The sequence below is a fragment of the Acomys russatus genome, chromosome 6 (genome assembly GCF_903995435.1).
Source record: "Acomys russatus chromosome 6, mAcoRus1.1, whole genome shotgun sequence".
In the NCBI taxonomy this organism is placed as follows: domain Eukaryota; kingdom Metazoa; phylum Chordata; class Mammalia; order Rodentia; family Muridae; genus Acomys; species Acomys russatus.
In genome coordinates, this window is record NC_067142.1 from 56,413,289 (window position 1) to 56,424,824 (window position 11,536).

Sequence of the window (11,536 nt, forward strand, 5' to 3'; positions counted from 1 at the left end):
GAGAAGGGTGTTCCCATACAGGAAAGGCAGGGAAGTCCCCCTCACCAATGGTGCATCAGTCTGAGGGAGAGTGGGCACCATGTCTGCCTTCAGAAGAGACTTTTGTAATCTTGTCCCTGCCTCCCTAGCCCTAAACCACTTTCAATTACTTTCTTTGCTTACTTGTATCCTTTCCATATTCAGTCCTATGAATCTTTCAGTGTTTCATAAAGACAGAGAAATGCAAACCCCAAAGCAACACTAAGGGAGAAAAGAAACACATGCCTTAGGAATGTATAAGGCATTAAGTGCATGAATAAGGTCATCACACTTGACCACATGCAGAGAAGAATTCTAAAGATTCCTGCATTCAGCCTTGTGACCAAGTATCTTCATTCGGTCACCAATATTCACCAAGCAACTTATCATTTGCTAGGCACTATCGTGCCTATAGATCTTACAGTCCAGTGTAGGGGGCACATATAAATGGCCAACTTCATTACTGTGGGGCAGCTACCATGATGGACTGGCACAGAGCCCATGGGAATAAAAAGGACTTGCTTCTACCCCAGTCTTAGGGGACCAGTGAGGTCATGTGAGAAGAGGCCATAGCTGAGCTAAGAGCCTGAAAGATAGAGACTCTTGTAGAGAGGTCAGAATTATCCCTGAAATGTTTCCCAGGTAAGGGTAGGTCTCTGATGTTAAAATACTAGTGTTAATATATAAATGTTTGGCAAGCTGGGCATGCAGAGTTGTGTCTATAATCCCAATACTCGGAGACTAGGCAAGAAGATAGCTGCAAGTTCAAGGGCAGCCTGAGCTACAGAGTGAAACACTGCCTCAAAAACAAAAGGAAGAAAGGGAGAGAAAAGGGGAGAGAAGAAGGAAGGAAGGGAGGGTCTCAGCCTTGGTCTTTCAGAGTTAGTTGAAGTCTACTGCCCAGTAACATTTACCATGGCGCCCAGTCATACGTATGAAATAAGCCAATGGCTGTCGGATCTTAAGAGAAGAGGGTGTCATAATTTATGTAAATGTGAATTTCCACAACTAACAACATAAATTTTGGGAGTTGGAAGAAGTCACACTGACTCTTCCCTTGAAATGCTGCAGCCCACCCCCCCCCCCCTCTACAGAGGCTCCCAGGGCTCATTCACTTCTGTATGAAGAGGTGGGAATGCCCCACAGACCAAGGAACTTACTAGTGTTCATTCCTGGGTCTTAAAAGCAGAAACCATCACTGGCAACATAGCCCAGCTGGTGTCCCCAGGACCACATGCTGAACAGAGAGAACTGACTCCCACAAGTTATCCTCTGACCCCCACACCCAGGCTGTGTCATGACACACCATACACAAGCGTACTCACATACACATCTACAATAAACAGATTGTAGATAAGTAAAAGCAGGCACTAGAGTACATAATGTCCTTTTCACCCACTGAAGTATCTGAATTCAGTCTCTCTTCATTCAAATAAGTGCTACAAAAAGCCACTAGATTTATCTTTTCCTTAAGAATAGTCAGTTTATTATCAAAAATCTGGAGTGGTATCAACTACTTACATAGAAATTCTAATTCTAAATTTCTTCTAAGAGACTATAATAAATCATATCAAAATGCTACAGTGGTTATTTTGGGGGTAGCAAAATTATGGGTAATGCTTTCCCTTCATAATTTTGAATCTTTCAGGGGCGGGGAGTTCTAATCTTTACCTTTGTTCTTGTTATACCCAGCCAGAGGCCACTCACTCACTGTATTTCATTGTATTTTCATATTCTTTTGTAGCTCTGTATTTTGGTCAATCCACCTTTATTAAGGAATTTTCTTTGAATGTTCCAGCTTTAGTGCCCTAAAACCCAAATTACAGAGTGTATAACCTTTCATTATAAACAGTTTTTTACTGACGCACAAAACTTGTCACAAAGAAAGCAATGCATCAACAGTAGTTAAAACAGAGAACCCGCTTCTACAACCTGGTAAACGAGGGCTCTTGTCATTTCCTTTTATTTTCAAGCCCTTCCTTTTACCTGTTATGAAAGAATCAGCCTGGAGACAGGAAGTTTGTTTGTGGCAACATTGATGTTCTGAGTCACTGAAGTAGTCAAGGAAGCAAATTTCAAAGCCAGGGTTATTTCATGGGCCCTCGGGGCAAGAGGCTTGAACAGTTTCAGCCTTCACAAAACCTTCTGCAGAAATGAATAAGCTGGGCAGAGTTACCTGGGTGTCCCAGGGCTCTCTCCAACAAAATGACAAGGGATGTTCTACCTGCTCTGCGTAGGCTTTGGGACGCCAGAGAGTGGGTTCACTCAATAAATCAATAATTAAACCCATTGCCACAAGAAGGGCAGGTGACAAAGGAAACCACACGAAGAGGCAAAGTAAGAAGTCTGTGGGCTCCCCTGCTCGGATCTGCCTGCCACAAGAATGGCATCCAGAAGCCCACTGTTTACAGTAACAAAGCCAATGCTGAATCCAGCAAAGGGCTCTAGGCAGCAGGCCTGCCCGTTCACAAAGGCCAGCCATATTGCCATGAAACTGCTTTGAAAACAGTACTGGGGCTGCTCTGAACCAGAAAATGAAAATAAAAACTGAGCCCTTTAATGCCCAGAAATACAAAATCCAGCCCCCCCAGGGTCACCCCTATTCTCAAGGGGGTGGGGCAGAGCACTGTTTCCTACAATAGTGCATAGAGTACATGGAGGGGGGTTGAGATGGGGGGGGGACAGTGGATTATTAGAGGAGAGGACCAAGGGTTTCCTTAACTCCCCCTCCAGTACCAAGGTCAAGATTTGGCACAGTGGCCATGAAAGCAACATGTTTGCCCAGCATTCTCTACGTGGCAGTGAGGACACTTGGGATGATGCGCTACAAAGCATTCCTGAGAAATAGTGTATTGTTAGTGCTTTTCTTCAGAGGAGCTTTCAAAATTAGAGTCATTTCTGTCCGAATTTGAAGACTTAGAAAAGTTGAATAGAAATCTAATTGCAAGAGAAGACACAGATAATAAACAGCCTGGAGATATAGTCAAAATCTTTTCAGAAGATGAGAGCCAAAATGAAAAAGTAACATGTTGAGGCTGCCCAGTGGCTCAAGGCTAAAGCACGTGAGAGGACCAGAGGTCCATGCTGTGGGGCCACCTCGAACTCCCAACTGCCTGGGTGGGGGGCACTTCTCAGCTTTCCTCACCTCTCTGTTCTGGCTCTGTCATTCACACATCTGTCCAAAGCTTCCTGTAATCCACTTATGTTGCCAGCGTGGGCTACCTCTGGGAGACAATCCATTCCACAAACTCATTACCCACTGTGTGAAGTAGTATTTCCGCTGGCTTGTCCTGAACTTGCCTTTCTCAGAGGCTGCTGCATTTCAGGATCCGAGGAGCAAGTCTGCACTCATCTTACCAACTCCACTTACAGTTTCATCATTTCCCCCAACACCCTTTGTCTAGCCAGCAGCCCTCTGCCTTCTTTTTCCAGCCTCGCTTTCACCTCTACCAAGCCTGCCCAGCTCAGGAACTGCCCCAGAACCACTTGTAGCCAAGGGGAGCTCCATATGGAGCCCTACACAAAATCATCAATGGTCTTAAAACACTGCAAGGTGTAGGTGTTTTTGTTTCAATCTTTTTGTACCCTAGGATTGTGGTTCTTGGACGTGAATGTCGTAGGTGACTCTGTTGTGTCGCAGTGATAACGGTTGGACATGCCTGAGCCTCACAGAGGGTTGCAGGCAAGAGCACACCAGTTTTCAGGAATAATAATGAAGTGCCCTCCATTTAATAGTTCTAACACTGATGAAGGCAACCCTTTTGTTGTTGCTGCACAACCCTGTTCTGATTTCCGCGCTCAGAATGTGTGAACTGATGGGAAGCCGGTCTCTCACAGGTGGCTGCACAGATGAATCCGTGCTGGCCAACACTGCCATTGGCCTGTCAGAAATAGGACATTACCAAGCAAGAACAAATGTAGTCAGTCTTCATCTCCAGTGCAGGCTGAAATTCAATGTTTAATATTCTGTCGGTCCCTACAACATCTGGGAGGGAACCAACAGCTTTTGTCTAAAACATTCTAATAGGGAACCAGAGCCCATCAGGTGCTGAAGCTAGCGAGGGGTGGTCACCCATAAAAGGGGTTTAAATTTCCAGTCTTGGTTCACAAAGCTGCTATTTGGGAGCGTTTCTTCTTCTTAATTAAATGGGTTACTGCTCCGTTTCACTCCACTTGGCGTCCACTAACCTCTTAACTACCTTCAAAGATCCTTACCCAAACCAGGAAAACTAATGAGGGTTTTAACCACTGAACAGCACTGGGGTTGCCTAGGGCCATTCACAAGTTCACAGGAGTTGAGATTTCACTGCCAAAGGGGCGAAGCAGGAGGTGGATGCTCTGACTTGCTTTTTCATAAGGGACACGTCATCCATTCAGAATGAAAACCTCCCGGCCAGATGCTCACTCCTTTGCCCATACCGGGCTTCTTCCTCACTGTGTCAGCACCTCAACAGGCCCCGCCGCCTCGGCTGGTCACAACAGCAGCACGCCTGCCCTCTTGCCATCCAGTAGGTCCCCGGTTTGTCTGCCATAAAGCCATTGGCATACGGAAGGTTCTAGACTTTTACCAGCTTTGCCTCCCTGTGAACTAAGACAGCACTGAGATGCCACTCTACCCATAAACATCCGGTTCTTCTTCTTTCGTGTCTGACAGTCTCGAAGCACTGAGCTCATGTTGGCTGCCCTAGGCCCTCCGTTTCATTTCTCCCTGTTGTTGTTTGTTTTTCTGAAAAGCAACTAGGCTGTCACCTCAACCTGAAACCATCGAAGTTGTTCAGGAAATTAGTTTCTGTTGTCTTCCCCTGCCCAGTAGGTGTCGACTCAGAGTTGCACATCGGGCCAGCACCAGAGAAGAACTTCCCCACATAAGCTGTTCTATCGCCCAATGAAAGTATGGTGAGGGGGCCGGGCATAGTGGCGCACGCCTTTAATCCCAGCACTCGGGAGGCAAAGGCAGGCAGATCACTGTGAGTTCGAGGCCAGCCTGGTGTACAAAGTGAGTCCAGGATGGCCAAGGCTACACAGAGAAACCCTGTCTCGAAAAACAAAACAAAACAAAACAACAACAACAACAACAAAGTATGGTGAGGAATACCATAGAAAGTATGGTGACTAGAACTGTTCAGACTCGGATCTCAGCTCCACTGTATATTAGCTGTGACCTTGGGGAAGAAGCTACTTACCATCCTCAAAGGGAGGGCCAATTACATCTTGCACATGTGGGGTGTCAGGCAGAATGAAGTGCTGTTTAAAGCTGTAGGTCCGGGGGGAAGACTCAAGGTCTCCAGGACAGGAGGTTTGTACTTAAGGTTTGCTGTCATTCCCTAGGCCTGTCTTCCTCCAGCTCTGGGGCCCTCAGATGTGACATAGCAGATCTCTGTAGGGCCAGCCTGGTCTACAATGTGAGTTCCTGGCCAGTGAGGGTTATATAGTGAGACTTGGTTTCAAAGGAACAACAAATCTAGATCAAGTTCTCTCTGCGGGGTTTCAGGGGGTGGGGGTGATGAAATCTCTAACTAATCTGCCTTTGGAAGACTCCACCACAGAACTATTCTTGACATTTCTGGATGAGTGCTGGGTTTTCTCTTTGGCCTTTCAACCTAGAGCCAGCTGGTTTCTCTTGAATAAACAGGAAAAAACACTCATTTCTCGGTTGTGAAAGTTGATTCTATTCAGGCATGCAAAGGCCAAGGGACCATACAGCTCAGGCACAGCCAGTGGGAAGGCGGCTCCGGGGCTCCGCTCTTGGTACGTCCTTATGAAGGCAAGATCTCCCAAAGTGATGCTGAGGAAGCCCCTAGATACTCTACACGACAGCTTCTGCCATCTCACCCTCCCAACTTCCCTCAAGCTGCCCTTTCTCTGTCCTCGCCTTTACATTTGCAGGCAGAACTAGCATCAAGAGATCTGAATATAAGCACATAAAGACAAATAAATTGAAAGGGGAAAACTAAGAACTTTTTGAAGTTACTTGTCTCTGCCTCCTGTGCTCCTTGGTGGCTCCCATGGCTTTCCTCCTTGTCTTCAACCAGCCACCAAAGACTTTTTTTTTTTTAAATGATGCCTTGGAGCACACACACAAGGATACAGTAGTGGGGATGAGCCACTGTGGCTTGCTCTCTCTTAAAACACCCCAACCCTTTTTTTCCTGGAAGGTTGCTTTATGCCACAGCACCCGGCTGATGCTTTCCCTTAAGTTAGGTTTTGGAGTTCACACTCCCATGTCTCCGGGAGCACTGGGAACATGCATCTGTGAGCAAAGCTGGCTTTGTCAGCTCCAAGAGAGCTCTGGCGTCCGTTTGTCCGGAAGGAGGCATGCTCAGGGCGGAGGGGCAAAAGAACGTCACCGCGGGGCGGGGTAGGGGAATGGAAGTGGGGAGACCCGGAGGAAGGACACCACCGGGCTAGGGCTGTGGCTGTGGCATGTGTGTCCTAGTTTAAGGCAAAGCTGGTCCGGAGTGGCGGAGCCAGTCAGTCAGAATCAGGAAGTCAAGCTCCTGACATCAGGAGCAGGCTTGGGAACACAGGGGGCGCTTTCCTCCACACCACATGGGTGGCACCCACTGACCCGCAGCACCGCCTCGCTCCCTCCCAGGACCTGGCAGTGGGAGGGAGGTCCTGGAGGAGGGACCCAGACCTCACCCTTGTGCCTAAGTCACTTCAGACAGCTCCGGTGCAGATCCGGAGGCGGCGGTCCCGCCTGCAGGAAGTCTTCCAGGAGACCTAAAGGTGAGTTTCAAAACTTTCTGTAGTACTTTGTGCTGTTGTTTTCAAAATACATTTGAGAGCTGCCCCGTGCTGTGAAGGGGACTTCCCACTTATTTCTTTCTGTAGAAGGGTGAAATCCGCCCCAGAGAGACGTGAGATAAAGGTGTTATTTCTAAGAAGCCTCCCCACTGGGTTGCTTTCGTTCTGGCTTGTTTTGCAATTTCTTTCCGCCCCTGGCCTGCCACATGGGCTCTTCTGGAGTTTGGGGTGGAGTTCTCAGCTCCAGTTGACACCAGCTGTGGGTAGGAGCCACTTGAAAAGGAGCAGAGGGACACTGTCTCAACGGCCAGAGTCAGTGTTTGAGATGCTCCTGAAACCATACCGGTTTGGATGGTTTTTTAAAATCATTCTGAAGGAAACTACAGTTTCGATGGGGCTAAGAAACTGACCAAACTGAAAATGTGGCCTGGAGCCAAGGGGTGGAGTGAGACCTGTGTGCTGTTCTGAGTCGCCAGAGAATTTGTGTGACACAGATTTTTTTTTTTTTCTGAACATTTCTGACTCTCTAACCGGTCCTTGCTCTTCTTCCCACCCATGAAGCGAGCGCACAGCAGCTCCTGTTTCCCTACTTTGCGGGGAGGATTTGTGTAATAATAGTTAAGTAAAGGATAGACAGATAGCTGTTATTTTGAACACCAGTCCTGCCTAACTGAAAGGGAACCTGAAGCAGAAACCAGCATTTGCCTTAATTTAACAGAGAACACCAGCCAGTCTGCCGTGGGAGCCTGCAAGCCTGCTCTCCCAAGTCTGCTCAACCAGGAGGGCAGCACCAGGAGCATCTCCTAAGCTCCTGCTCGACAGAGCCCATGTGCTGTATCCACAATTTTAAGGAATCATCATTCTGAAGTCCTGTTGGGGACCAAGAACAAGTTTTAAATCACATGGGTGCATCTTGTTCTTAACCCTTTCACAAAGTTTATCAATGCCGCCTAAGGAACCCCACAGCTAAAAGGTACTGCTACATTAAGTGCAATTGTGTTTTGTTTTTTTGTTGTTGTTGTTGTTGTTGTTGTTTTTTTTATATAACTTTTAAAAAGTAAACTTCATTTTAAAAAATAGTAAACTTCATATTCTATAGAATTATGTGTGGGGCAGGAGTTCTTCAAGGGTCTCTCCTACATTTGAGCAAAAATCCACTTCTATCAACCACTTAGTCTGATGTGCCTTCTCTTAACCTAGCACCTCGCTTTTTCTGAAATTCTGCTTCCCCATCTTTACCCATGACACAGTTCAGGAAAAGAGGCCCGTGGCAAAACAAGCGTTTCTCTGGCTTTTGTGTATGGTCAACATTCTGCCTACAGAATGAAAAGAGGCAAAAGCCTCAGGATAAAACCCAAGAAGATAATAAGCATCCAGCAAGCCACTTTATTAATTGTATCATAGAGGAGGCACATCCACTCCACCCATCAGCTAAGCATGACTGACTGTACCTACTGTGTGCTATCATAGAGGAGACACATCCACTCCACCCATCAGCTAAGCATGACTGACTGTACCTACTGTGTGCTATCATAGAGGAGACACATCCACTCCACCCATCAGCTAAGCATGACTGACTATACCTACTGTGTGCTATAACTCTACCCATTAGCTAAGCATGACTGATTGTACCTACTATGTGCTGTCATAGAGGAGGTACATCCACTCCACCCATCAGCTAAGCATGACTGACTGTACCTACTGTGTGCTAGGCAAGGTGCCAGGGCTGTGGGATCTGTGGTGATGATGTAGTTTCTCCTTTTGAAGAGCCCCAGACTGGCAAAGAAACGCTAAGAATAAACTCCAGTTCAGAGCAATGTATATCACATAATAGTAACAGAACATGGAGCAAGGGTCACCTGGGAAGGCAGCACTTCAGAAGTGGTGTGTAGTCAGGATCTTGAAGATCCCTAGCATTGTCCAGGGAAGAGGAACTGTGGGTGGAGGGAAGAGCTTCCACCACGTCAATGGCAAGTTAGAGCAGCAACGTGGAAAGGGGCTTATGCCCTCTACTGCCAAGAGCGCGATGTCTTTTTCCAGCCGCACTAAGCCATCATTAGGTAGTGGAAAGGTATTCTCAGATTTGTGCTTGGAGAAAGAATTACTGGCCAGATGAGGGTTGGTTTGGAGAGAAGAGAAGTGGGCCAACTATGTGAAGACCTGGACAATGGAGACTGGGGGCTGCTGCCTGGGGAGACAGCGTAGGGATACGGCTTTCCTGAGAGGCCTGGCAGAGGAATTCCCAAAACTTTGAAATAATTCTGGATTAGTGTCACACAGGATGACCTATCCATTTAACTAGGTGATTGAATCTCTGGGGATCACTCCCTCACTTAAAAAGGAGAAAGAGCAGAAACAGTTTTTTAGTTGTAATATCTGCTACCACCTCTCCAAAATGTTAGTCACCACACCAGTGTGAGAGACCTGTCTTCATTAGAATGAAGACAATGTCCTGGTGAGACTGATCTCAGACTCCAGACCCAAGTGCCAGTGCCAGTGCCCAGATCCAGATCTTAAATACTCTGCATAGAAACAAACAAACAAACAAACAAACAAACAAACAAAAAACCTTGATGGAGCTAGACAGCCCTGTGTTCAGTAACTGACTTGACCACTTATCAACTGCCCTTGAACAAGTCTTTGACTCACTCAGCTTCATTTCCTTTGTATTTAAAACCCAGATAATTAGTACTCACCAGGGCAATGGTTAGAATCAGAATCCAATTGAAAAAGTAAGTACATTTAATGTGCTACATAAATTTTAAGACTCTATAAAATGTGAGGTTTATTATTATTGCCTCTTGAAGCTACCTACAGCAGATGGGGTGTGTGGGCTCAGGACATAGCAGCATCGTGGGCTAGCTGGTGCCTTTTTAATAAATATTTTAAAGCGTTAATGACAAAAGTCTTCTCTTTGTCTCATCAGAGACATGCGTTAGTCTAGCCCTGCCTCATCTTTCTTCTTTTCTACTGCTCAGCTTAAAGGGCCAGAGCCAAAAGAAACAATGTTCAGCTAATACGTATACGTGGAGGTTGTTTGCTACACAAGAACGTCTGAGGCCCATGGGACTAAAAGTAGCCAGAATTCTATCTGATAGGCATTGACCCACAGGGCTTGCAGCACAGTCAACCCACAGATGACCCATACTTTTTTCCCTAACCCTCACAAAAGTACCAGTCTAGTTGGTGGTCGTTCTAAGTCTGGACATCAGTTATAGCTCAGGTATATTTGTGGGGTCCTCTCATCCTGACCAGCGAAGCCTGTATCCTGAAAGAGGTGATTCAGGTGTATCTCATATCCCAATATGGTGGGGTTTGAATATTACATCAGCATCAAGACTCTTAAGTGAACAGGAAGTAGCTATAGATTCAGAGACTTCAAATGGAAAAGAGGGGGCGAAAGAGAAAAGAAACTTCTAGAGATGAAACGCTTCAACCGCTTTTCACTTCAGCTATGAGCAAACTAGGCTTCAAGGAGGGGAAGTGAATGCCACTGTCACACAGCCTGCTCGTGGAGGGGCCAGAACCCAAGCACCATTGGAATTTCCAGTGCCATCTAAGGTCAGCGTCGCCAGGACTTCTGTATACAGGGACAAACACAGCACTCAAAGGATGGCAGAGAGCAAATGAAAGATCACATACACGTAAAAGCCGAACCTTCTTGGAGTGGCTTCTGGGACAAACTCTAGATCTTGTAGAGACTCAGCTAGACCTTGTCTTTTATGATAATACCCACACTATCCCTCTCTCACCTGTTTCTGCCACTTCAATCTTTAACTTTCCTCCAGCGTTCCCAAACACTGTGCAAGGAGACCGCATACCAGGTGCCTTAAGTAACTAAAGCTCTTCCAGGGTTTGCTCTGATGATCAGGGAAACTGGTCTCAAAATGAGAATGGGCTTTGAGACCAGCTAGAAGATTTCCATCCTCACCAGACACCAACATATAACTCATTGGTTCGATGAGAAAGGCTCCAGGTGAACAACTGGAGCACATGACACTGGTCATGGTTACAGTGAGAGAGATAAGGACGGTGACAAGATAGACTTTTCCCTTCTCTAAGTAGCAAAGGGACAATTCTACAGCAGCCTCCCTCCAGGGCAGTCCCTAGGGCCATAAGCCAGGGGCCCATCCTTTCCCCAACATTGTCCACTGCTGTCTGAGCAGAGGACAATCTGGGGCAGTGGAATAAACTCAGTGGAGACTAGAAAGGGTGGCCGAGTTCTAAAAGGAACTGCATACCAACCTGGTATGCAGGTTCCTTGTCATGGGAAGGTCTCAAGGGACTGTGGCAGTGGTGGGGCCCTGTCCTCATGCCTGAAGAGGCACTCGCTCTCACTATTGTAAGCAAACTGCCCCTGGCATTTGTCTCTAAGAAAAAAAAGAAACCATAGCCATCTCTACATTTCTTGGCTTAAACGTGAAGAGACAAGTGTGCTTATAACCCACTCCAGGCTTACCCTCACTCTTAACGCTGTAACTTCCCCTTCCTGCAGTCTTTTTCAGCTGACTTTATTTTCTCTTCCAAAAGGCTCTCATTTCAAGATGAATAGCTTTAAGAGAAGCCCATAGGCAATGATTTTTTAGGGTGTTTGTTTGTTTGTTTGTTTGTTTTGCTATTAATAAAAGAAAGTTGGCAGAATATAGAAAAATATTTAAACAACTATGAGAAGATAGTCGCATATTAGAGAAATTTACATCTTCAGAATATTCTACTAGGGAAAATGTCAGGGGTCAAGGATACAGAAATGGGATAGAGGCTAGGCCTGAAG